Raw genomic sequence first — 26,258 nt, 5'->3', positions numbered from 1 at the left:
GCTGTGTCATTTTAGTTGCTGGAGTTTTGTGTGTTTTCCCTGCCACATCAGTCTCTGGCTTATCTGCGTTATATTCCTGCTCACCACAATAGAATGACTGAGATATGGATTGAAGTGGCAGATTTGGATTTACCTCAGCTCCAGTGTTAGGCTGTTCTTGTCTTGCTATTAAAAAAAAAAATACTTGAGATGGGTAATTTATAAGAAAAGAGGTTTAATTGGCCCGTGCTTCTGCAGGCTGTACAGGAAGCATGGTGCTGTCATCTGCTTGTCTTCTGGGCCACCTCAGGGAGCTTTTACTCATAGTGGAAGACGAAGAGGGAGCAGGTACGTCACATAGCCAGAGCCAGGAGCAAGAGAGTGGGGAGGAGGTGCCACACACTTAACCAATCTCTCTGGAACTCACTATCACAAGGACAGTACCAAACCACGAGGGATCCACCCCCATGACCCAAACACCTCCCACCAGACCCCACCTCCAACACTGGAGATTACAATTCAACCTGAGATTTGGAGAGGACAATATCCAAACTATATCAGCTTACAAATAAGATTTGAATCTGAGTAGCAAGTTTATGACAACCGAGGTGAATTGGTAACGGAGTATCAGACAAACATAAGAAACAAGTTAGCCTTTTTTTTTTTTTTTTTGAGATGGAGTCTCACGATCTTGGCTCACTGAAACCTCTGCCTTCCAGGTTCAAGTGATTCTCCTGCATCAACTTCCCCAGTTGCTGGGACTACAGGCGCCCGCCACCATGCCTGGCTAACTTGTATTTTTGGTAGAGTGGGGTTTCACCATGTTGGCCAAGATGGTCACGAACTCCTAACCTCAGGTGATCTGCCCTCCTCAGCCTCCCAAAGTGCTGGGATTACAGGCATGAGCCACCGTGCCTGGCCACAAGTTAGCTTTAATTCTTTGGAGGACAGTCCATGGTCAATGGTCTCAGATGCTTATAAAATACTTACAGAGTTGACGCTGCTGCTCAAGCCCACCTCATCAATGCCCAGCCTTTACCAGTTGATAACTGATGGTCTGCAGAGCAGGGCACATCGCTCGACCTGTTCCTTATTTCTTATATCAAAGGTCAGTAGCACATTGCCCCTGTCATGTGCCTGACCCAATACAATAGCTATTGAATACGTACAAAAGCATACAGAGTCTATATCTGCAAATAAGAATGAGCCCTTGATAGGTAATTGTTACTTATGAATTATCAAAAATTTGCTATATGTAAAAATAACAGACTTTTTTTTAACCCTCCAAAATGTTTTATAAAAATTTAATTTTAATTGTAATAACACAAATGGATGGATATTTAGGTACTAATTAGAAAAAGTAATTAGAATTTTTTTTTCAAAGTATCCTCATATGTCTTAGGAAGTCTTTCCCTACTCGAGGGCTAGGGAGGGAGTGAAGATACAGCAAGGGGATTGGGAATCCATGTGTGCCTCAGGCTTGATCTGTATCCTGAGGGATTGGTAATCAATGTGTGTATCAGGTGTGATCTGCACCCTGAGGGATTGGGAATCTGTGTGTATATCAGGTGTGATCTGCACCCTGAGGGATTGGGAATCCGTGTGTATCAGGTTGATCTGTACCCTGAGGGATTGGGAATCCATGTGTGTATCAGGTGTGATCTGTACCCTGAGGGATTGGGAATCCATGTGTGTATCAGGTGTGATCTGTACCCTGAGGGATTGGGAATCCATGTGTGTATCAGTGTGATCTGTACCCTGAGGGATTGGGAATCTGTGTATCAGGTGTGATCTGTACCTGAGGGATTGGGAATCCATGCGTGTATCAGGTGTGATCTGTACCCGAGGGATTGGGAATCCATGTGTGTATCAGTGTGATCTGCACCTGAGGGATTGGGAATCCATGCGTGTATCAGGTGTGATCTGTACCCTGAGGGATTGGGAATGAATGCGTGTATCAGGTGTGATCTGCACCTGAGGGACTGGGAATCCATGTGTGTATCAGGTGTGATCTGCACTCTGAGGGATTGGGAATCTATGTGTGTATGAGGTGTGATCTGCACCCTGAGGGATTGGGAATCCATGTGTGTATAAGGTGATCTGTACCCTGAGGGATTGGGAATCCATGTGTGTATCAGGTGTGATCTGTACCCTGAGGGATTGGGAATCCATGTGTGTATCAGGTGTGATCTGCACCCTGAGGGATTGGGAATCCATGTGTGTATCAGGTGTGATGATCTGTACCCTGAGGGACTGGGAATTAGTGCATGCATCAGGCATGACCTGTACCTTGAGTAAATAATAACCTTTGTGTGTATGTAGCAATCTTTACATATATAGATGCTCTTTTCATAAATGAAATAACATTTGTTTTTTAAAAATGACAAGTGTTTTTATTTTCTTTGTCTGTTCAAGTGAAAGCAGTTTCCTCTGCTTTTTTCACCACTTGTTCGTGTTCTTTAGAGAGTGCAAGAGCCGGGCTGGGTGCAGGGGCTCACGCCTGTAATCCCAGCACTTTGGGAGGGTGAGGCTGGTGGATCACGTGAGGTCGGGCGTTCGAGACTAGCTGGCCAACATGGCAAAACCCCGTCTCTACTAAAAATACAAAACATTAGCTGGGCATGGTGGCAGGTGCCTGTAATCGCAGCTACTTGGGAGGCTGAGACAGGAGAATCGCTTGAACTCAGGGGGTGGAGGTTGCAGTGGGCCAAGATCATGTCACTGCACTCCAGCCTGGGTGATGGAGCAAGATTCTGTCTCAAAAACAAAACAAAACAAAACAAAACAAAAACAGAAAGTGGAAGAGCCTTTGTTTTTAGAGAATTGGCCCAGTTTCCCTGAGTGTGTTAATCACATTTTTGAATTTCCTGTTCTTATTTCCTTAAGTACCTTCTCGTCTTTATAGTAGTCTGCAAGTCACAGCACAGAAGTCAGTTATGAGAAAATGGAGATTCTTCTAACAGCTACTAGAATCCTGGGAGTTCTGACAAGAGAAACCAGAAGTTGCCTGCCGTTCTTCCAAGGTGAGGCCATTTCAGATCACTCTGAAAAACAGTCAAGATACTGAACTGACCTGAACTTGACTGGATTGATTATAATCTTTGTCAAGATTGACAAAATGCTCTGCCCCTCCATGGGAGGCCAGGGAAACACTGATGTGCCCAGTTTTTTTTTTTTTTTTTTTTTACTGCCTCAGAGCCTTGCAACAATGGCATGAAGAATAAACAACAAGGCTCCTTTTGAGAAAGGACATTGTAAACCAAAAATAAAATTCTAAGCCCTTCAACCAACTGAATGGACCTTTCCTCTTGGCCGAGGGCATTCCAAAGTTAACCTGATAAATGGGTTCAGGCCATGATGGGAAGGGGTGTTTGGATATGCTTTGTTGTACCCTCCTCCCTTTGGCATCCAGCCCAGCTGACCAGCATTAACATTAAAACAGAGACCTTATGACTGACAAAACACACACTTTCTAGCAATAAAATACCAACATGACAGAGCAGGCCTTAAAGAAACGGAAGTATTTCTCCCCAAAATATATTTCTTTGACATATTTTGGAATGGTCCTGTAAAGCTGTCTCTTGTGGAGAAAATCTATATTCTGTAGAGAACCCCCTTTCCCTTTCCACATCTTTTCCCTGATCCAGGAGAGAATTGACTAAGAGTCTGGCACCTTTTTAAGTCTGGTAACAAACATTTACAATCTGTTCTCTCTGAAGCCTGCCACCTGGAGGCCTCATCTGGATAAGAAGCAGCTTGGTCTCCACAACTCCCTGTCTTAACCCAGACACTGCTTTCTACTGATGCCAGCTCTTTAGATAATAACTGAACTCTTTCAACCAACTGCCAATCAGAAAATCTTCAAATCCACTTCTTCTCCCCCGCCAATGCGAGTTGTTCTGCCTTTCTGGACTGAACCAACGTGAACCTTACATGTATTGATTGATGTCTCATGTCTCCCTAAAATGTACAAAACCGAACTGCAGCCTGACCACCTCAGGCACGTGTCCCTAGGACCTCAGGAGATTGTTCCTGGGGCCATGGTCACTCATATTTGGCTCAGAATAATTCGCTTCAAACATTTTATAGTGTTTGAGTCTTCTTGTTGATAATAAGATTATCACTGATCTCAGTGTCATTTCACAATCTCCTTTTGCCTCCTACAGTGCTATCCCATGAGTAAAATAAAACATGCAGACGCTGGCTAAGTTTAACTGTGGCTGGGTAGCAAACTCACTCACATCACAGTCTCATGGATTAAACACACGTGACTTCTCAGTTTCTCTACAACCGATCACATCTCACTCCTGGGCCTGAACCTGCCAGCGTTAGGAACAGGCAGGACTGTGAATCAAGATTTTGTTCAACCCAATTTATTAATTTAAAATCTCTTCTTCAGTAAGTGCTCAGTGTCCTCAATGCTTGGTTGCCCACACTGCCTCTCCTCTTTCCACCATCTCTCAGCACAAAGGGAGCAGAACAACAGTTTGCTCCCCTCCCATCCATTGCATCCTCCTCTTGCTCTTCAGCAGCGGGAGTCTCCTGGCCATGCCCTCCAGGCACAAAGGCAGCCCACCTCCCATCCTGGACCAATCGTGTGATCACAGACATCCAGGCTGAGTTCCACATATGCTTAAAAGATGCATAAAATTCTCTCTTCTCTCTCTCTCTTCCTCACTTTTGCTCACTCTTATTCCTTCACTTTTTCTTGCTCTCTTCCTCTCTCCAAAGTCTAGCCTATGGTCTTACTGTCTTGCTTCAGACAGCAACAAAAATCAGGTTTGACTGTCCAAGCATATAACTGTAAACTGGAAGAGCAGGAAGCCACTTTTCCCTTGCAGGGGAGGGAAGACATCCCCCCTGCCCTCTGAAGGTTTGATAACTGAGTCTGTGAAATACACAGACAGTAGGCAGATGAGTGGGAGAAAAGGCAAACACATGTATCATATGCACAGGGGCAGCCCAGGGAAGAAAAGTGAGAATGCAAAACCCAGTGAGGTCTAGAAGCCCACAAACCCTCTTCCCAGGGAAAGAGGGGAGGTGCAGGAAGCTTGGGGAGAGAAAATGACCTGGGGGAAGGTGAATGGGTGATGGCTGTGACTGAGTCTGCCTGGATGTCCTGTGGACCCCAAGTCTCTCCTGGATAATCCTCCCAGGTTGATGAGATTCCCAGGGAGGAGATGAGTGACAAGTGAGCTTCTGTTGGAGAGTTGGCTTTTTAGGCAGTTAGGGAGGTTCAGAGAAAGCCCCTTCCTGCATTGCTGCTCCTCCAGTGCCCTCCATTTGGAGCAATCAGTATATTTTGCGGTCGCATTTCCTGAATCCGTTTACTCTTGGAGCACTGCAACCCACAGCTTCAACGACTGGGACACCCAGAACATGAAGATTTACGGGAAATGGAAAAATCTGCCTTAAAGTACATCTCAAAAGACACTGTGCTCATTATGAACCATCTACAATATGAAGGGAGATGAGCATAAGGAGCTCTCTTTTTCCTCCCCTTCATCCTTCGTGAATAGCCTCATATTTCATTAAAAAATGTCTGGGAGATGTGAGTTTATCCAAATGACACAGCTGTAGGAGGGGAGGTCATTAGGAAGCAGTTCCATGGAAAAAAGGAAAATGAAAGCTGATTGTTACCAATAAATTAGAGTAATTTTCTTAATTTGCTGTCCATTTGCTTGCTTGTTCATTGCTGGCATGCCTTATGAAATATGAAAATCTGACAATTAGTCACTTGGAAGGAGCGTGTCTCCATGCCAAGTCCAGGTCTCTCTGTGGCACCAGGGGATTTACTGTTCTCCCTGGGGAGCCAGAAAAGAGCTGAGCGGCCCTTGTCTTTGTTCCCCACTGGCAGCCTGAGATGCAGCCTGCACCAGCCTCCTGCTGTGACCTTTGGGGTGGGGCTGGGAGACAGCGTCTTCATGACTGACCCCATGTCAATCCCTTCCTGGCAAAGGAAGAGGGAAGGCGTGCAGGGGCTCTGGAGCCAAGGGAGGGGGGACACCAACAGAACGAGCAAGTCGAACACACACAGCACTACATTCTTCTCGTGCTAAACCCAAGGAATATCTCCCAGCTCTCACAATGTTTCTTGCTAATCTCCCTTTCTGGCTATTATTCAGCTCCTGTGAATCCTTCTCAAGCTTCCAGCTTCCTTTTAGCTGTAGAAAGAGAATGAAAAAAATGTACCCTAAGACCTTGGTTTTTTTTTCTTCCTTTTCTGTTGCCAGTGAATCTGTCTGCAAAGCAGCTGGCGCAGGCTGCGGGAGTGTGTGCCAGCGCTCATGGAGACACAGGAGCAGCGCTGCAGGCATCCGGGCACAGCCCAACATGGGGTTAGTGCAGACGCACACTCCCAGGAGGGTGACCTGCCAGTGACACGTGTTTCAGACCCGCAGAGGGAGTTTGGAACATTGGAACTATTTTTGCTCTTCTTTATTTTTTTTGGAGGGTCACATACATTTTAATAGTTCCATGATCAAAATTGCTGCTTCCAAGCAAGTTAACTAGAGCAGACATCATCTCATCCCCTCCCCACATTTCCTTTTGGGAAATTCAGGAAGTTGAGTATAAACACGTCTGTACATCTAAGTATTTATTTTTCCATAGAAAGGGAAGTCTTGCTTTTGTTTTGTTCTTACCCAGTTCTTAAAGGGCCTGATCATTTATTCAGCAATATGTATCAAGTGCCAACCATGTACTAAACACTGTGGTTTAGAGTGAGGATACCCCGAGGACAAGGTGGACAGAGCGCAAAGCGTGAGTGTTACTGGCAAAACCCAACTCTGTGGAACAGCTGAAGAGGTTTATTCTGCACCAGTAGGAGTGGCCACGACTCAGAGAACAGTCTCAAGGGGTCTGTCTGAGAACAGCCTCAGAGGCTGTCTGAGGTGGTCGGGTTATGGCTTGGTTTTATAGATTTTAGGGAGAAAGAAGTTACAGGCAAAGACATAAATCAATACATGTACAGTGTACATTGGTTCTGCCTGGAAAGGTGGGATATCTCAAATGTGAGAAGTGGAGGGCTTATAAGTCATAAGTAGATTCAAAGATTTTCTGACTGGCAATTGTTTGAAACAGTTAAGCTTTGTCTAAAGGCTTGAAGTTGGTAGAAAGAAATGTTTGGGTTCACATAAGGGGAGTTGTGGAAGGCAAGGTCCTTGTTATGTAGATGAGGCCTCCAGGTAGCAGCCTTCAGAGAGAATAGATACTGAATGTCTCTTTTCAGAACTTAACAGGTGTCAGACTCTTTTCTTTTCTTTTTTGAGATGGAGTCTCGCTCTGTCGCCCAGGCTGGAGTGCAGTGGCACGATCTCAGCTCACTGCAAGCTCCGCCTTCCAGGTTCCCGCCATTCTCCTGCCTCAGCCTCCCGAGTAGCTGGGACTATAGGCACCGCCACCACGCCCGGCTAATTTTTTGTATTTTTAGTAGAGACGGGATTTCACCGTGTTAGCCAGGATGGTCTCGATCTGCTGACCTTGTGATCCGCCCACCTTGGCCTCCCAAAGTGCTGGACTTACAGGCGTGAGCCACCGTGCCCGGCCAGGTGTCAGACTCTTAGTTAATCTCTCCTAGATCGGGAAAGGCCAGGCTGCATGAATGAAGATTCTCTACAAACTTCCTCCATGAAAGATGGCTTTGCAGGGCCATTTCAAAATATGTCAACGAAATATATTTTAAGGTAAAATACACTTGATTTCCTTCAGAGAGTGCTATCTGTCACATGATGCTATACCAGCGTCAAGGTGGAATTTGCTATCTTATTGCCATGGAGGCTGTTTTGTCAGCGATATGATCTCTGTTTTCATGTTAATGCTGGTCAGTTGTACCTAAACTCCAAAGGGAGGGGGCATAGCGAGGTGTGTCTGACATCCCTTCCCATTGTGGTGGGGAATTCAGTTTTTCAGGCTTCTCTGGTGTATTAGTTTGTTTTGCATTGCTATAAAGGGATATCTGAGACTAGATAATTTATAAAGAAAAGTTTACTTTGACTTACAGTTCTGTAGGCTGTATAGGAAGCGTGTTGCCAGCATCTGCTTCTTGTGAGGCCTTAGGAAGCTTCCAATCATGGGGGAAGACTCAGGGGGAGCCAGTGTATCACAAGGCAGGAGAGGGAGCAAGAGAAAGAGCAGTGAGGTGAAACTGCTTTTGGAAAGATAATGACAGTGAGAGAAATCTGACCTGGGTGACTCCATCTTGCTTCCAACCTCCAAGCTATCCTTGGTCATTCCTGGGTGTAGGCCAAGCTAACCTTGGGACAAATTTATAGTTTAACCTTAAGACAAGGATGATAACAGCCCTTCCCAAAACTGAACCACCTTTCTAGAACCAATGAAAGACCTCATGATTAGGATTATGGGAGGGGCCTGAACCTGCTAAGAGACAGGTGTTGTTCCTACCATCCGTAACTACTCAGGGGTCATGCGGCCAGGGGTCACAAGATTTGAGACCTTCTCAATTGCTCCTACAGATGACATCACTACTGTAGAACCTAAGATGGGTTTTTGAGATGTGTTTGAGACAGACCCCACCTGGACTCCTGACTCCTGACTCACCTGATCCTGTGGCTCCACCCTGCCACTGACTCAAAGCACAGGGATTGTTTCCACACCCTATGATTTCATCCCCAACCAATCAGCAGCACCCATTCCCACAAATTGTCATAAAGACTCTAACCTCTGAGCCTTCAGAGAGACCAATTTGAATGATGGCTCCAGTTATCCCTTGTGGGCCGGCTTTGTGTCACTTAAACTCTTTCTCTGCTGCAACACCGTGGTCTCAGTGGATTGATTTTGTCTGTGTGGCCGGCAAGAAAAACCTGCCTGGCAATCACAGAGGTGCCAGGTTATTTTAGACAACCAGCTCTCCTATGATACAGGAAGAACTCACTTATTACCATGAGGACAGCACCAAGCCATTCATGAGGGATCCACCCCATGACCCAAACACTTCTCACCAGGCCCCCCCTGCAACACTGGGGATCACATCAGCATGAGATTTGGAGGGGACACACATCCAAACCACATCATCTGGGGTCTCCGTGGCTCAGAAGGGATCCATTCAGTTGGTTGAGGGCTTAGAGTTTTATTTTTTGTTTACACGAGGCATGAGAGGAACTTATAAATGAATGGGGCAGAGGAGGACATTAAATAAGGAAAAATAAACCACCATTATGTGTATTTTGTTTTGTTGTAAGTGCTGTGGCACTGTAAAGGAAGTAAACAGGATCTCTGACGTAATGGTATTTAGTGGGATGGGAGGTGCAGTAGAAATTATGGACTGGCTTTTCAACTCCTGTTCCAACCCATTTATGGAATCACTTTCTGAACTACAGCTAGAATGCCTATTTGAACTGCAGAGGCAGAGAAGAAAGGACAAGAAAGATGAAAGGGAAGGAAGGCAGGCAGGCAGGGAGGGAAGGAAAGAAAGATGGATGAAAATTACACTTCCCAGCCTCTTGTAGCTAAGGTCTGACTGCCCCCCATCCCCTGCTTTGTGAGTCTTAGGTGAAGAAAATGAACAGCATAGCTCTCTGCAGTGGCAGTATCATAGCCAATGAGGTTTATCTAAGGCATGATTATTGCTAATTGAAAATGAGCAGTGCAAGGTGTGGGAGTCTGGGGATCAGTCTGTGAACAAACCCAGGCTCAGAATCTGGCGAGATGGGCAGGACAGGAGCAGGAGCCAGGACGGGAGCTGGGTGCCCAGCTGGGCCAGGGTGGGCAGAGTCCAGCCCCACTGTCCCCTTCACCACCACTGGAGCATCGTTTCAGAAAGCCGTGCACACCGTCCACACACACACAGACCACAGCTTTAAAAGCAGAGCCTTATTGAACGAGAAGAGCACAGTCAGCGCGCACAGCAGTCCACACGCACAGTGCAGTGGGATTTACTTTAATGTATTAAACGTGGTAACAATACATACTGAACGGTAACTGTCGGAATATATATAAAACATGTGTGTTAAAGGCACAAACCTTGTGATTTTAAGAACTAGAGAAAGATTTTTCAGCAATTGAGAAGTTTCCCTTTTTGTGACCTACTAACTAATGAAACAGGCTGACAGAGAGTATCAGACTACAAAAGAGGAGGAAAGACGGATCTTGTAGGAAATTCCGCAGTTTGCTCCCACGTAGGCTGACACACCGACGTTCTCCTGCCTCGATATTTAAGGGCCCTGCTGGGCAGGGGTCAGTGTGTGAGCCCTGCCCTGTACAATTCAATTTTGTGTGCAAACTAAACTGCTGGCCCGTTTGTGGTTGCCTTAGCACTCCTACTTTAGTCTTTTGCTGTTATTTTGAACTTTTGAATAAGTATGAAGGTAAAATAGTTGTCAACATTTGCTGGATATGATCTGTTTATTTTATTTTATTTGTTTTGAGACCGAGTCTCACTCTGTTGCCCAGGCTGGAGTGCAGTGGCCTGATCTCGGCTCACTGCACCCTCTGCCTCCCGGGTTCAAGTGATTCTCATGCCTCAGCCTCCTGAGTAGCTGGGATTACAGGCACCCACCACCATGCCTAGTTAATTTTTTTTTTGTATTTTTAGTAGAGACGGAGTTTCATCATGTTAGCCAGGTTGGTCTCGAACTCCTGACCTCGATTGATCTGCCCGCCTCGGCCTCCTAAAGTGCTGCGATTACAGACATGAGTCATCACGCCCAGCCACCAGGTATGATCTTAACTATCTTGAAGGTCATTATAAAAGAACTTTCCTTAAAAATCACTTTAAGCAAAAGTTTTCCTTATTGGAAGTGTTCCTTTGCATCCCATCTCCCCACTGAAGCATATGAAATGACATTTTCTCTTGTTTTCTTTCTGAATCTGATATTTCATTGAGAATCTTTTTCTTGCAAGGGTGAAAAAAATCACTACGCTGTTATATAATTTGAACCCAAGTATTACCATCCAATTTTTATCCTAATATAGCAAAAAATTCAGCCATCTAAGTATTTATGATCATCCCCTTCTCAGTATTTTAATAGCTTGTAAGCAATTTTAAGCAAATTGGTGGTGGTATCTGGTAGGAAATATTACCTTCACCAACGTAGGGCCCACACTCCCCATCATCCATTTCTGTGTGTACCAAACACACGCATGCTTACGGTAATGGTTGTGCAGGGGCGGCTGTCCTGTGTGGCTGCTCTGAAAATGTGGGTTATACCATCCTCGAAGAGAATCCCTGTGGGTGAATTATAAGAGGTTGAAGACACATATTGTCCAGAGTTTAAAGTCACAAATAAAGCATTTTCTTCATGATAAGACTTATCAGTAGGGCTAGAAAGGACATAATTACATAGAATATAAATTATGTTTTCATTGCATATATATAAATTGTGATGTTGTATATCTAGGTAAAAATCCTAAAGCATAGAAGTGAATTAAAGAAGTGTTTTAAATAACAGATAAATGTGCATTTTCCTCAATAATAACCCATTTATTCAGTTTTATACTTTTACATTGTTTTTATGCTTTTATTTGATCCTCATCATAAGTCTATGAGATGGACAAGGAGATATTGTTTGCTCATTTAGCTGATGACAAATTACATGCATATTTAATAAAGACAGAAAAATCTTGATTCTCCCTCGGCAAAGCTGAACTATGGATAGATTAAATACATGCTTCACTGCCCCAAAGACCGGATCAAACCCTGCAGCTGTCATTACCCAGACAAGGGAGGCAAAGCCAGGATGATTTTGGCCTGGATTTTGTAAACTGTATCAATCCATTCCCTTTGCTTTGGGAGTGGTATATTGCTCTAGGAATCACTGACAATATTGGGAGGAGAAATAAAAACAAGCTTCTTGATTTCCAGTTCTGACCTCTGACCGCTAGAGGACAGTATTGTTCTCTGCACAGCGTGCGGAGACCCCGTTCTAGGAGAACTGATGGGACCCCGCAGTCAGTATACCCCACACCTTCCCAGGCTGGGCCTGGGCCATACGGATCAGGGATGGGATGTGGCTTTGCATCTCCAGTTCCAGATGGCATCTCGTTCCCCGCCCTGTGCACTCACAGAGCTTTGGCCTCTGTACTGAGTAGTGTGGGATGTATGAGGGGAAAGAAACAGTCTGTTCATTTACATGTTCTGCGTTGGGGTTTCATTACGTCTTTTAGCCCTTGAAGCCTCTTCCTAAGTGACAAGCTATCAATGAGTGATTGCTATCATAGACTCAGAGATTTTTCAGCCTGATTTATTTACTCTCTAGAGAAAGGAAAACAGGAGATGATGGCTTTGATCATGCTATTCGCTATTCTGAAAATTACAAAGGGAGGGGAGGGAGAGAAAAAAATCTCTGCTCCCCTAATGAACTACTATATAAAAACTGCTACATAAGAAGATACGCAGCCCAATCCCCAGTGTAACGTACTTCACTGATGTTCAACATGCTTCCGTGGGCGTGTGTGGGTGGACAGATGTTTCTGGTGACTGCCAAACAATCCAGTGTTTCTAGCGATAAAAACAGCCTGTAAAAGTTTTCTACTGTGGAGAATGACGGGCTTTGTGGCCTATGTGATATGTGCTCTCCATAGTCCAGATGAAGACAGTAACTAGTGATCTGTGAAACCGCTGCAACACGACGGGGCTGCTCACGGCCACACGCCTGGCCTCACAGGTGACGCCTTTGCCCTCCTCTGGGTTCCCTGTTTCTCCCTCCTCCGAACTGAGCGTCTGTCTCCTTCTGACAAGTACCTTCTGCTACCTTGTGCTTCAAATCAATTTATAGAGACACTAGATAGATTTCAATTCTGTAAAGATTTACTACGAATCACGCGGTGCTGGGCCACGTGCTAACACGAATTTACATGTGATGCTGGCTCCAGAGTTCAGTAGACTGAGCACCTCCAACATCCCCCTCACAGCCATGGCCTGTCCCACAGGTGCTGGTTTCTGCTGCAGACACAGGCTCTCCAGGCAGCCCTGTGCTCTTTGCAGCTATTCCTGGAAGCCTTGGGACGTCTCACCAATGCCCTCCGTGTTCACTTCTGCACACCTGCCCTTCTACGAGTCTCTTCTCTCAAAGCCTTCTTACCCGGTTGCTGTCCATATTGCAGAAGAGGGCAGGGCCCAGGGAGCTGAATCCCAGCAAGCCCACACTGCTGAACTCCCAAGACCTTCAGTAAAGGGTTGCCTCTCTCACACCTCACCCTGCATCCACCGCCATCGGCCCAGGGTAAGGACCAGCACATCAAGGCCAAACTCCTTCCCTCGTCTCCCTTTACACCCATGTCTGTCTGTGAGAAGCCCTGGCTCATTCTCCTTCAGCCACAGGCCCCAGGCAGTCTCCTCCCTAGCGGTCGTCTCAGGCACTCTGAGTTCCAGCATGGCGTATGTGAAGCCTTCCTTAAAAGTGACAGCGCAGGACGTCCCCACTCAGGAAGCTCACATTCACGGCTGTGCCTCTTCCTACACTTAGTAAACTGTGCACAGTAGATGCTGACGAAGTGTTAGGTGAGAGTGGTGATGATGAGTGTGGAAATCTGCCTTAATTTTATGAGTTACCAACCTGTCATTGACTTCATGTTCATTCTGGCAAGAGCTAAGAGAGATACTATTGAGTATTTTAACACAGACTTCACTTGCTTGGGTGAACCATAGACAGAATCCATCTTTAATGACCTATTTATGTTACTGAACTGAACTGGTGTCTGCTCTCCCATGGGGTGAGGCCAAACATCCACACTGTGGTTTGCAGCAGGAGAAAGCAAGGCGTTTATTTGCAGGATGCCAAGGAAAGAGAATTGAGCAGCTTACACTTGAGACCTGACCTCTCGACGGCTCGCAGGTAGGAGTTTTTAAATCTGGAGAAGCAGAGGTTGCAGGCAAAGAAGTCAATTAATACATTGAGGCTATATATTAGTTTGGCCTAAAAAAGTAGGGTGTCATGGAGCAGGGTTCCACAGGTCACAGGTGGATTCAAAGATGTTGGGAATTGCAATTGGGTAAGGAGGTGAAGCTTTGTCTAAACACCCCATGACTTCAGCAAACACCCCACGACTTCAACTCCCTTGGTTATTGTTTTAAGCTACTGTCACCTTCTTGCTGGTCAAGTTGCTCATTTACTCTTCAGGGATAGCTGGGTGCCTGGAATTCCCCTTGAAGAAACTCAGGATTTTTCTTTCATGCTTGAGGGACCGGCAGGCCCCTAAGAGGGGTCCCTGCTCTGTCTCATTTCTAATGGTTTGTTGTTAAAAACCTCTCTAATGAGACCATGAAGTTCTTGAGGCGAAGTCACTGATCTTATATCTCTCCTTTTTTTTATCTTATTGTTGTTACACACACTCTCCATAAACTCCATTTGAGCAACCCAGGTTTCAGCTGCCACCGCTTGTGTTTCTCGCTCAGTCCCTCGTTTTCCATCTCCAACAGTCCTCTCTCAGAGACATCCTTCAAGTCTTTGCTAAAATGTCACCTTCACAAAGACCTTTTCTTACTGTCTTTTTTAAAGTGGCAGGCCTCCTCTCCCCCATCTTGGCATCATTTTACCCCCTGGCTCTTATCACCACCTGACATGCCATATATTTTCACCTTGTTTATTGCCAGTGCCCACCTACCCCACTACAAAATAAGCTCCATGAGGGAGCTTTTGTCTATTTAGTTCACTACTGTATCCTCAATGTCTACAAAAGTGTCTAGCACATAATCAACACTTCATAAACAGGTGTTGAATAAATAAATCCATCAAGCATTTCACACAGCATTTTCCCCAAAGTAGGCAGTTAGGAAATATTTATTTGAGCTAACACAGCTATGTTTTCATCAGTTCAGGAAAGCGGAAGGTCAAGGGTCGTTTACAGAGGGTGCCACCAGAGCCTAGGATAGCTCACCAGCCGTTAAAATCTGCAGAGAAGGGATAAGTGCAATTTTGGGGGGTAGCAAAATAAGCAAAGAATGTTTCGATATGAAGTCCTTCGGAATTGGAGTCATGGAAGGCCCTGAAACTAGCTGAGCTTCTAGGATAATCAGTGGAGGATTTCAACACCATTTGCACTGCAGTTCTCTTTCGCTGGTGTCAGCTTCCAAACCAAAGACCCTTTTACAAATGCAGAACAGCATGTTAAGGGGACCCCCGTAATGGCAACAAAACCCCACGGATAGCATGTGAAGTCACGATAACAAAGCTTCATGCTACAAAACACAGAGAGATAGAGGGTGTTTAGCGGGATAACACTTTGCAATAGTAACTGTTCTTGATATCTCCTTTTATTTTTCCCAACTGGGAGACTAGATATTAATTTTCCATTGCCAAAGTGTTATTTGACCCTGCAGGATGCATGTGTCTAACCATGTCTTTTTCTTTTATGTATGTTTATGGTCTGACATCTGGGGTCTGGCTGAGCCTGGGGAGACTGGTGATTAGTCAGCCTACTACTGTCTCTAGTTAGCCAATTCCTAGAGATAGTGAGGGACCTCTGCCTCTAGTGAGAGCCTTTCAAATGCAAATGAACCAATCCAAAGCCCCCGCCCCTAACCACCTGCTCTATTGGGGATCTCAAATTCGGGGGCATGACTCCCCCTGCCCTCATCACCCCAAACCAGGTACCAGACAGTTAGGGACAGGCCCTATGCCCAGAGCCTGCTGAAATTATTCAAACTCTCCACCCCGAGCCTGCTCACCCTGCCTTACCTGCTCCTTCCCACGGAATCCTCTCTCCCTGCTCACTCTGCCTCCTGCCTGACCCGGCTGCTTCCCGTGTGGCCACAGGGTGTGGCGCTCACTCCTCTTGGCATCTGTGAGCATGAGACTTTTTTTTTCAGTGGTAGTCATCTCCTATCTACTGGTCTTGCCCTATCAAAATTATAACAAAACCTGTGCTTTAAAACAGTATAGGGAAGAAAAGAAGTTAATTTTTGGCATTTCAGGGCCTCTGTAGCTGCGGTACTGGCATATGAACAAACAACTACATTAACAACAAAAAAGATTTGCAAGGATGCACATTCTAAAATTTGGAGAAGGGGAAAGAAGAAGAGAGATGTGGAGGTCATAGGGCGGGCCCCAAACCCGACCTGTTCATGCCCCTCTGCTCCCTTCCCCAGGGCTCAGCTTGAGGGAAGAGGTCAGGGGGCTGAACGATGGCCTGAGACACCCTAATAACCAACACAACCAACACCCCTTCTCTCTGCAGGTTCTCTCTGCAGCTCTAGCACCTGGCATCCTCAGACATCTTCTTAATACTCACGCAAATTCTACAGATGAGAAAATGAGGCTTCAAAAGATGAAGACCACAGGATGACTGAATGGATGGTGCTGAGTTATAACAGCAGTATCTGTCATGTATGGGTTGCTTCCTATGGGATAAGCACCATGAAGCCATTTCATTTTATCCACTCAACTGCATAGACTGGGATAGCATAACAGTGGAGCACATGCCACTCTGAATTCTGCAGGCGGGGTTTCATTCCGATTCTGCTACATAATAGCAAAAGAGTTCGTCTTGATTCTGCTACATAACAGCAAAAGAGTTTGTCTTGCTTTAAGTCATAAGTCATGGCTCCAAAAAGGACACCCCAAGTATGGCCTTGACCTGCTGAGTACTTTGAACGAAAGGGCATTGGAAGCCTCAGAAGCAGCCTCAGAACCAAGTCTCTGACCTTCTCCTGCCCTCCTGTCTCTTGCCCCTCATTCTCCAAAGAAGTGAGTCATAGAAACGAGAAATCCTCTTCTAGAATCTCTTTCCCCAAAGCCAGCCATTAGAAACTAGAATCACTACTCGAACTTTCCCTGCCTTTCTGAGTAAGAGCTGGCCATAAAGAAGTTCTCTGACTTACTTGCCTGAAAGTAGGTTATAAGACCCTCATTCCAGAAGGGGCCCTGCCCTACACCCGGAAAGAAGGAACACCACACAGGGAGGCCAAGAGGAACCTGGACAGACAGGCCCGGCTTGGTCCCCCTCCATCTGTCACTGTCCCATCGCTCCCTCTGTGTCCAGTCACAGCTCCACAGGGCTACCACTCTTCATCAAATCTAAGCACAGAAATGGGCAGTTTTCCCTTGGGTCTTGGGGTCTTGGGGTCTTTGGGGTCTTTGGGTCTTTGGGTCTTGGGGTCTTCATTTCCAAAGTCTCCCATGTCATGTAAAACTTTGATTAAACAAATCTGTGTGCTTTTCTCTTGTTAACCTGTCTTTTGTTACAGGAGAATCAGCAGTGGCCCCTTAGCATGGTGGCGCACGTCTGTAATCCCAGGTACTTGGGAGGCTGAGGCATGAGAATCACTAGAACCTAGAAGGAGGACATTGCAGTGAGCTGAGATTGCACCACTGCACTCCAGCCTGGAAAACAGAGCAAGACTCCCATCTCAAAAAAAATTAAATAAAAATTTAAAAAAAATTAAAACTTAGGCCGGGTATAGTGGCTCACACCTATAATCCCAGCACTTTGGGAGACTGAGGCAGGTGGATCATGAGGTCAGGAGTTCAAGACCAGCCTGGCCAACATGGTGAAACCCCGTTTCTACTAAAAATACAAAATTAGTAGGGCATGGTGGTGCATGCCTGTAATCCCAGCTACTCAAGAGGCTGAGGTAGGAGAATCGCTTGAACCCGGGAGGTGGAGGTTGCAGTGAACAGAGATCATGCCACTGCACTCCAGCCTGGGAGACAGAGCAAGGCTCCATCTCAAAAAAAAAAAAAAAAAAATTAAAACTTCGGTAAAAAAATAAATGAATTGAACCAGGAAAGGTCTTGCTGTGAATGTGACATTTTGCCATTTATTTCTTATCCTCTCTCTTTTACAAATGTCCAGATTTTGAGGGTAAAATTATCTCACTGTAGTCATACTTCTGTCTTCATGTTTTACTCACCTCCAGAGTACGTATCACTTTCCAACGTGTGGCACATCATCTTTTCTATTTTTAGTTTTGTATTCTTTGCCTCCGCTCTCTGGAATGCAAGTGCCTGCGGGCAGGGATAGCTGTCATTCGATTCACTACACTGGAGTGGAGAAGTGCCCAGGATGCAGGAGATACTCAATAAATGCTACTGAGTGAGTGCGTAACTGTGAGAAAGAAGAATTCTGTAGTGGAATTAACAGAGCTGTTCCCGAACAGTGATTGAAACAGGACTATGTGTGATCTGAGAGGATAGGGAGGAGATGGGACCCAGACTGAGTCACACAGTTCCCACACTGGCCATTCTGTGGCTTCCTTAGCCCAGGGTAAGCAGGTCGAATCTAAGGAGGAGAAAGGGTGACATCCATTTAACATGGGCTGTGAGATCGCATGCAGAGACAGAGAGGAAAGACACAAACTCACAGAACAACTGGCTTCCAAGCATTGCTTTTTCTGATACTTCCATGAATTTAATGTAACATTAATAACTCATCCCTACTGTGATGGATCAAACTTCAAATAACAGGACACATGCACTGACCAAATTATATATCTGGGATTAGTGGGTTTAAAACTTTTTCAGGCCAGATGCAGTGGCTCATGCCTGTAATCCCAGCACTTTGGGAGGCCAAGGTGGGTGGATCACCTGAGGTCAGGAGTTCGAGACCAACATGGCGAAACCCTGTCTCTACTAAAAATAGAAAAAATTAGCCAGGCTTGGTGGCGGGCATCTGTAATCCCAGCTACTCAGGAGGCTGAGGCAGGAGAATCACTTGAACTCAGGAGGTGGAGGTTGCAGTGAGCCGAGATCGCATCACTGCACTCCAGCTTGGGCAACAGGAAACTCCATCTCTAAAAAAAAAAAAACAAAAAAACTTTTCAAAGAAATCTCTTATCATTTGAATATCATGACATTTATTTATTAATAATTGAAGAGCAAAAATTCTAGGTATTTTATGCGTTTAAATAATGGGCTCTCAAATTTTTATTGGCTGAGTGCTCTGTTCTTCATTTCCAATTAGGGTAGAATTGTGCATCTGATTATGATCAGTGATCAATGATACATTTCATAAAATCAGCAGCACCCAGTGTTAGGAGGGTCCTACATATCATTTCATCTGTTCCTTATGTCTTTGTGTACAATAAAAAATCGAGTAAAAGGGTTGTGTGTGTATAAGAAGAAAATAAAATATTTATTAGGTCTTCTTTTATTTTGAATCTTTAAATTAATCAAATCCACAGCCATCCAAACTAGCATATTCTATGTCCCTAGATTCTCAGAAGAATGAATCTGAGGAAAGCAAAACAAAATTAAAGAACGTCAAGTTCTTACATTTGACCAGTTGGTTGGATTCACATGAATGTTTACATGTGACATTAGAATGAAATAGTGAGGAAGGTGCTGGTTAATCTGTGTGGAATCCATATCAACTTTGTGGATCATTAATAGTGGAAATAATAGTGGGCCTTAAAACTTGAACAGATAGTGCATCCTTTTCACAAACTCTGATAAAAGCACTGTCTGTCCCTTTTAGCAGGGCAAGCGATTGCAGAAAACAGTAGGGAAACACAAGGTAAATCAGTTTTCTTTGTTGTTCCAGATTATTTTCTGAAAGTGTTTAATTTGATTTCCTTTAATAAAGAACATCTCATGCTAAAAAATTTAAGCATTTGGCATGTCTTTCTCAGAGGGCTTGGAAAACAAGTTCCCCACCACATCATATACCTGGGGTGTTTAATCCCAAATTTGTTAATTTATAGACTTGATGATTTAAATGATAAAACTGCAGACCTTCTTATGGAATTGAATTCATTGAATTCTTTCTAAAATATCCCACAGGAGGCACTCATTTAACTCTGACTCCTTTCTCTGCATTTACAGCCTGGAGAGTTAAACAGCAAAACCTGGATGGGAAAACCAGGGTTCCCAACTGTGAAATTTAGGAAGTAACAAGTCATCATCTTCTGCAAAGTGAAAGGGAAATTTTCAGAAAGCATTAAACAGTGACTTTCTTCTCACCACAACTTAGGGCCATTGCCAGCTGTTTGTTCCTGGCCACAGTTCACGTGGGGAGGAGACAATTCTGGCTGACTAGCCACTGTGGGGGGCATTCATCCTGTAGATGGTTCTGGAGGGCGACAGATCTTCAGTTTCAGCATCACACATAACCGGCTAGAGGCAAATTTGTAAGGAGACATTCACTGCTTGAGATGTGACTTACTATCTGTAGACAGAGAAACCAGGTTTTTCTATAGATGTAATAAATGCCCTTTATCCAGAAAGTGGCAAGCCCATTATAAACTCATTGGAAGAGACAAAGAATTTTTAAAAACAGAAACACGAAGAAACAAATACATAGGTCAGAAATATAGGGTCAGAAATATCCCAGATACTGTGTTCACCAGTTCCTAGAAACGGGGGATTTTGGTCAACGCCAGAAACAAATCCATGTAACTTGCATGCTTGGTTGTGTGTGTTTACACAAGTACAAGACGTGACTCCAGTGTTGGTGTGTGGGCTGGTTCCATTTTCCCATTATTAGACTTCTTGTGGTTGCAGAAGGGATGGGTGAACTGGGTGTCCAGCGTCTTCGGCTTGGGGGGCAGCTTCCACTGTGATATTTTGCTTCCCATGTCCCCAGAGTGTGAACCTGTCCTCACTTTCCCATGGGATGGTGGCCACGTGTGTGTGTGTGTGTGTGTGTGTTCCTCCTGGTCACCTTACGAGCCTGAGAAACAGATAGGGTCACACTAACAGTGATAACAGCGCTGTCACCGGCACAGGACACGAGCATCCTGCCAAATTCTCCGGAGACACTTTTGAAGGTCACTAGGTGTGTGTGTGTGTGACAGAGAAAGGGATGAGGGGAGCAGTGGGTTTCACTGTCCAGTCAGATGCCTGCAGACCTCCACCTGACACATTTCACTAATTCTACCATGTGCCGGGAGCTGTGACCCTTTCTCCCCACCCCAGACTCGCTGCAAGGCACTGACGGCCTCATCCCACAAAAGCAAATAAAAGGTCATCCGTGGAGAAGTGAGGAGCATGTCGCTTTCGTGGTTCTGTGTTCCTTTCTGTTGGCTAGTGCAATCTCAAGTCGCTGGGTGTTTTTCTTTTTTCTTTAAAGCTGTCCGTCTCCCAGGACCAAGCCTGTGGATGTGGGGTGGGGACAGAGCTGAAAGGCGGGCGCCTTGCTGCACTCAGGCGCACGACGCCTCCCACCCCCACGATGAAGGCTTTGTTCACAGCGGCTTCAGCTGCCTGAGTCCTTGTTCCCTCACACTGGGCTCCTTTACATGAACAGAACTCCGGTGGCCTCATCAGTAAGCCAGTCACACAGGTAGGTCCATGTTTAACGCTCAGCCGAGGCTGCAGTGGAGCCCATGTTAACATACGTGTTTATACTGCCTATGCGTGTGTGTGCACACACGGACACACACCCGTGTTACTTAATGATGGCTGCTCATTGAAACCACCCACCTGGTTTCCAAAATATATGAACACCTGGACCTCGCCCATGACCATGTGAAACACAGTCTCCAAGCAGTGGGTCTCACACAGCTGTTGTTTTTAAACTCTCTGCAGAGCATTCTGATGCGCGGTGAAGACCAGGAACTGCGGTGTGTACACATGGTCTAGAGTAGGGCTGTGCCCAGCAGTGTTTGAAAGTGCTCAGGTAATGCAGGGTGCATGCGGGGCTGCAACCACAGGCCTGGGCTGCTGTTGAACTAGGTACCCACCGGACAGCTCAGGTCAGCTCTGGGGCGCATGATGAAGCTAACCCGTGTAGGACATTTACCACATTCCTCCATAACAGAACTCATTTTCATGGTTCTCACCTGAGGCTATGTCAAAATCCTTTGTAGATCTCCAGCAAACCCTGAGTTTCTGATTGCAAAAGCCTGGGGCAAAGTTTGCAGATCTGTTAACTTCTTAAAGTTCCACTGCCTTAATTCTACTTACACGTCACAGGTTACACATGCCACATTAATGCATTAAGTAAATCATAATTAGTCAGCTGATTGGGGAGAAGTTCTTTCAAGGTTGTGGGTATAAACGTTATCTTCCATATAGAGTGGAGAATAGTTTTAAGCCTAGTAGGTAGTGGTGAAAATGGTAAAGAAAAAAATAAAGTTCAGAGTGTTTTATTATGCTCCCATTAGATTTTTAAAAATCATAATCTACCTCCCTTGTTATTCACTTTATTTACATTTTTTAAAAAGTGGTAAAAACACGCATAGGTGAATGTTACAGATCATACCACTACCATCCAAGATACATTGTCCGAGTCTGTGATGATTTCTGTATTCATGAACGTCAAAATCAGTGCAGTGACATGTCAGCTGTCATTCTTGATCACACACACAAACCCAGATGTTGCATTGGAAGCGGCAGAATGTCTAATATGGAATTGAAATGGTATCTTTTAAAATTGCCCTTACAAAAGGAAGAAAATTCCAAAAGTCATCTTGAAAATTTTTATTTCTAAATATCGATGCTTTAAAATCATTAGAAGAAACTCAGAGTATTTTAAGAAGAGTTAAATGGGAAAGTCATCCCCAAAGTGGCGGCCATTTTTTATGAGGACTCTGCAAGAGATGCTCAGAAATAGATTCTTACGTCATCAGTATGCTGCAAGCGACAGACTGCATTGCAATGGATCGGGGAAGGGATATAGATAAGCACTGGCATGATTTCGACATAAAATACATTGTCGGGATAGTTTGTGGGCGCGCCTATGGAGGAGGTAGGAAAACCACCGTTTATCTTTATTATTTAGTATAGACACTTAGGCTTGCAATTAACTATTATACATAAAAGCCCAGTATGGTTTCCCACAATTTAAAGATTGGAAAATTGAAGCGATAGCCGGTATTACCTAAGTTACATGGGTAAAATGAGACTGCAATCTGGATGGTTTGAAGTTTTCTAACTTTTATTCTTTTCTTTTTTTTTTTTTTTCGAGACGGAGTCTTGCTTTGTCCCCCAGGCTGGAGTGCAGTGGTGCGATCTCGGCTCACTACAACCTCTGTCTCCTGGGTTCAAGCAGTGCTCCTACCTCAGTCTCCTGAGTAGCTGGGATTACAGGCGCCTGCCACCACGCCCAGCTAATTTTTGAATTTTTAGTAGAGACGGGGTTTCACCACGTTGGGCAGGCTGGTCTCGAACTCCTGACCTCAGGCAATGTGCCCCTGCCAGCCTCCCAGAGTGCCGGGATTACAGGCGTCAGCCATTGCGCCTGGCCTATTCTTATATTTCTTTATTATGGCATCATTTTAGCATTTAAAAAAATGGCTAAATATTTGGGGAAGAATCAGGAGAAAATTTATCTTATTCATAGATTGTAGAGTATATATTAAATATATTCATTTTATATGTATTTGAAGCTGAAATATCAGTGGAGAGGCCATTCTCAGGTTTGTGATGGAAGGCGCAGTGGGGAACCTTCTCCCTTGGTGATCTTCATGGAGCCCAGATGGATCAGGCCACACTGTCCACCCTGGATTCTGTGAGCAGCTGCTCTGGTCCTCTGGGGGCCAGGCTACAGTCTAGCCTCTGTCACCCTGATACCATGACTGCACTACTCTTGGAAGGAAGAAAGTGCTGTTCCTAGGTCAGGGCACACCACAATCTGCTAAAGTACTAAGGGCCCCTAAATATCATTTGACGTCCCCAAACCAGGATTCTAATAGAGATCATTGTTATGCATAAGAAAATATGAAATTCCACCAGGTGCAGTGGCTCATATCTGTAACCCCAGCATTTTGGGAGGCTGAGGTGGGTGGATCACCTGAGGTCAGGAGTTTGAGACCAGCCTGGCCAACATGGTGAAGCCCTGTCTCTATTAAAAATACAAAAATTAGGCCGGGCGCGGTGGCTCACGCTTGTAATCCCAGCACTTTGGGACGCCGAGGCGGGCGGATCACGAGGTCAGGAGATCGAGACCATGATGAAACCCTGTCTCTACTAAAAATACAAAAAAAAATTAGCCGGGCGTGGTGGCGGGCGCCTGTAGTCCCAGCTACTCGGAGAGGCTGAGGCAGGAGAATGGCGTGAACCCGGGAGGCGGAGCTTGCAGTGAGCTGAGATTGCGCCACTGCACTCCAGCCTGGGCGACAGAGCGAGACTCCGTCTCAAAAAAAAAAACAAAAAACAAAAATTAGCTGGGTGTGGTGGCAGGCACCTATATCCCCAGCTACTCAGGAGGCTGAGGCAGGAGAATCGCTTGAACCTCAGAGGCGGAGGTTGCAGTGAGCCAAGGTTGCGCCACTGCACTCCAGCCTGGGTGACAAGAGCAAGACTCCGTCTCAAAAAAAAATAAGTAAATAAATAAAAATACAGAATTCGTGACAAAAAATCACTATATCTACTCAGTAATGCGTCATATAGGTATGCGCCTCAAAATACAGCTATCATTTACAGTGCATTAAATGAGCAGTGAATGTCTTGGGAAAAGAGAGTTTGGAGAGATCCCAGAAGCAAGGAAACATCAATTAGAAAGGAGCAAAAAGAAGGTGTCCAGCTCCCTGTCCAATAGGTGTACTGGAGCAGCAATAGGCTGAGCTAAGTCAGGGCTGCAGAGTAGAATAAGTCTTTGGGATAAAGACGGTGACCCTAGGCTGTGTATGTTACAGGGAAATTATTACTGAGTATTTTCTGTGTCCAGGAATTGGGCGGGTGCTGGAAGGCAGTAGTAAGCAAATTCCCCATGGACTCTGAGGAATGCAGTTTCCTTCAGAGAAGACAAACATTAAATGAATAACTACAAATTAATTATGAAGAGGCACAGTGCTAAGAAGACATACTAGGCATTCGATTGCTAACAGAGGACCTCATTAAATCCAGAGGCCAGCAATGTTTTTTGGAACTGAAATGTGAAGAATAAATAGAAGTTAATTAGATCCAAAGAAGAGCAAAGAGCATTCTTGGTGGACGGAACCATGTGTGTGAAGGTCAGTAAGTGGGAAGGGGACGCCACATGCAGGCAATGGGGTGCAGCCCGGCATGGCTGGAGGAGGAAACGCACGCATGTCAGACTCCAAGCCCTGGGATACAGTCACGTGAGTTACAAGCACCTGAAATTTAATGCCAATTTAAGTTTCCTTGAAGCTTATCAGCTTGCTTCTGGGCTAAAGTGAGGTTCTGAAGAAAAGCATCTTTATTTCATCAAAGATGAATGTCAGGATAATTGACAACATTATCTTAGTAGGCTGGGTCAAGGACATTTCAGATAGATTAAAGCACAAAGCAGCAATTTAAATTACTCTAATTTTCTTTATGTTGTTATTTGATCTATGCTTAAGGACTCTGAGGAATGTAGTTTCCTTCAGATCTCTTAAAAGACTGTGATGTTGATCACAATTATTCTGGTTGCAAGGGACAGAAATCCCATTAAAAATTGCTATAACAAACCAGCCAACTAAAAAAGGAACATGTTGCCTCACATTATTTGAAAAGTCCCAGATTCCCAAATCAAATGCTGTTGTACAGACCTCGTCTTTATGTCTTAGCTCTGGTTTTCAAGATGTGAACTTCACTCTAGGACAGGTTCCCGACACGGTGGCAAGAAGTTTTTCACTTTCCCAAGCTCACCTTATAGCAGCTTAGCAGCCTGGTAGGAAAGGAAGCTCATTGTTTTCTCAATGGTTCAACTAACGTCCTGTGGTCAACTGTCCCCTGAACACCTTGGGTCATGTGGCCATCCTTAAACCAATCACCGAAGCCAGAGTTCTGGGATATGCCAGTGGTTCAGACCAGGATTAACCAGAGCCTGGAGTCAGCATCAGCACCCCCAAAACCACATGGTCTGGAAGTGAAGAGGAACGCTATGGCTTGCTGAAGAAAATAAAGATGCTGTTATCAAAGGAAGTGATGGAATGGGGCAACAAAAGAACAGATCTTCTCAATACAAATTGAATCTTTTTTTTCAATCATTGAGAAGTTAGTCTGTTTAGGGTGATTGGATTTAGTCTTGCTTTACCCACAGTTAATCATACTAGTTTGCTACTTTAAAATTAATGAAAAATCTAAAATATTTCATAAATCATTGTATATGATTTTGTTTTATACAGAGTTATACATAAGGCAGATTTTATAGGGCAAAGCCAATATTACCATGATATGAATGATTATGCAAAAAAGTCAGTATATTCAACTGGATGTCTGAAAGCATTAACTGACCTAGAACCTAGAGAATAAAGAAAAAAAAAATCTAAGATTTTTGTGGGCATGAAGGAAGTGGTTGAGAAACAGAGCCTAGAGTTTTACATGTCAGTAGAAATAAAACAGCTTTGTAAATTTTACATAGAAGCCATTGCAAGAAAACTTAGACATTAAAACATGCATTCAGATATTGATTGGGTTGGTGACATTATGTGAAATATGATTCAGCCCTAAAGTTTCTATGGAGTTTGTTTATTCTGATAACATGAAATGTGAATG

At 44.7% G+C, this 26,258-nt stretch overlaps 1 pseudogene; it reads left to right on the top strand.

Annotated features, from left to right (window-relative positions):
• The first annotated feature begins 9,509 nt into the window (after positions 1 to 9,509).
• On the top strand, positions 9,510 to 9,631 carry LOC115836216 (annotated as a pseudogene).
• The last annotated feature ends 16,627 nt before the right edge of the window (positions 9,632 to 26,258 follow it).

This window comes from Nomascus leucogenys, chromosome 7b, assembly GCF_006542625.1.
Source record: "Nomascus leucogenys isolate Asia chromosome 7b, Asia_NLE_v1, whole genome shotgun sequence".
NCBI classification, from domain to species: Eukaryota; Metazoa; Chordata; class Mammalia; order Primates; family Hylobatidae; genus Nomascus; species Nomascus leucogenys.
Note: the sequence above shows the minus strand (reverse complement) of the source record. Positions and strands in the feature narration are given on the sequence as shown.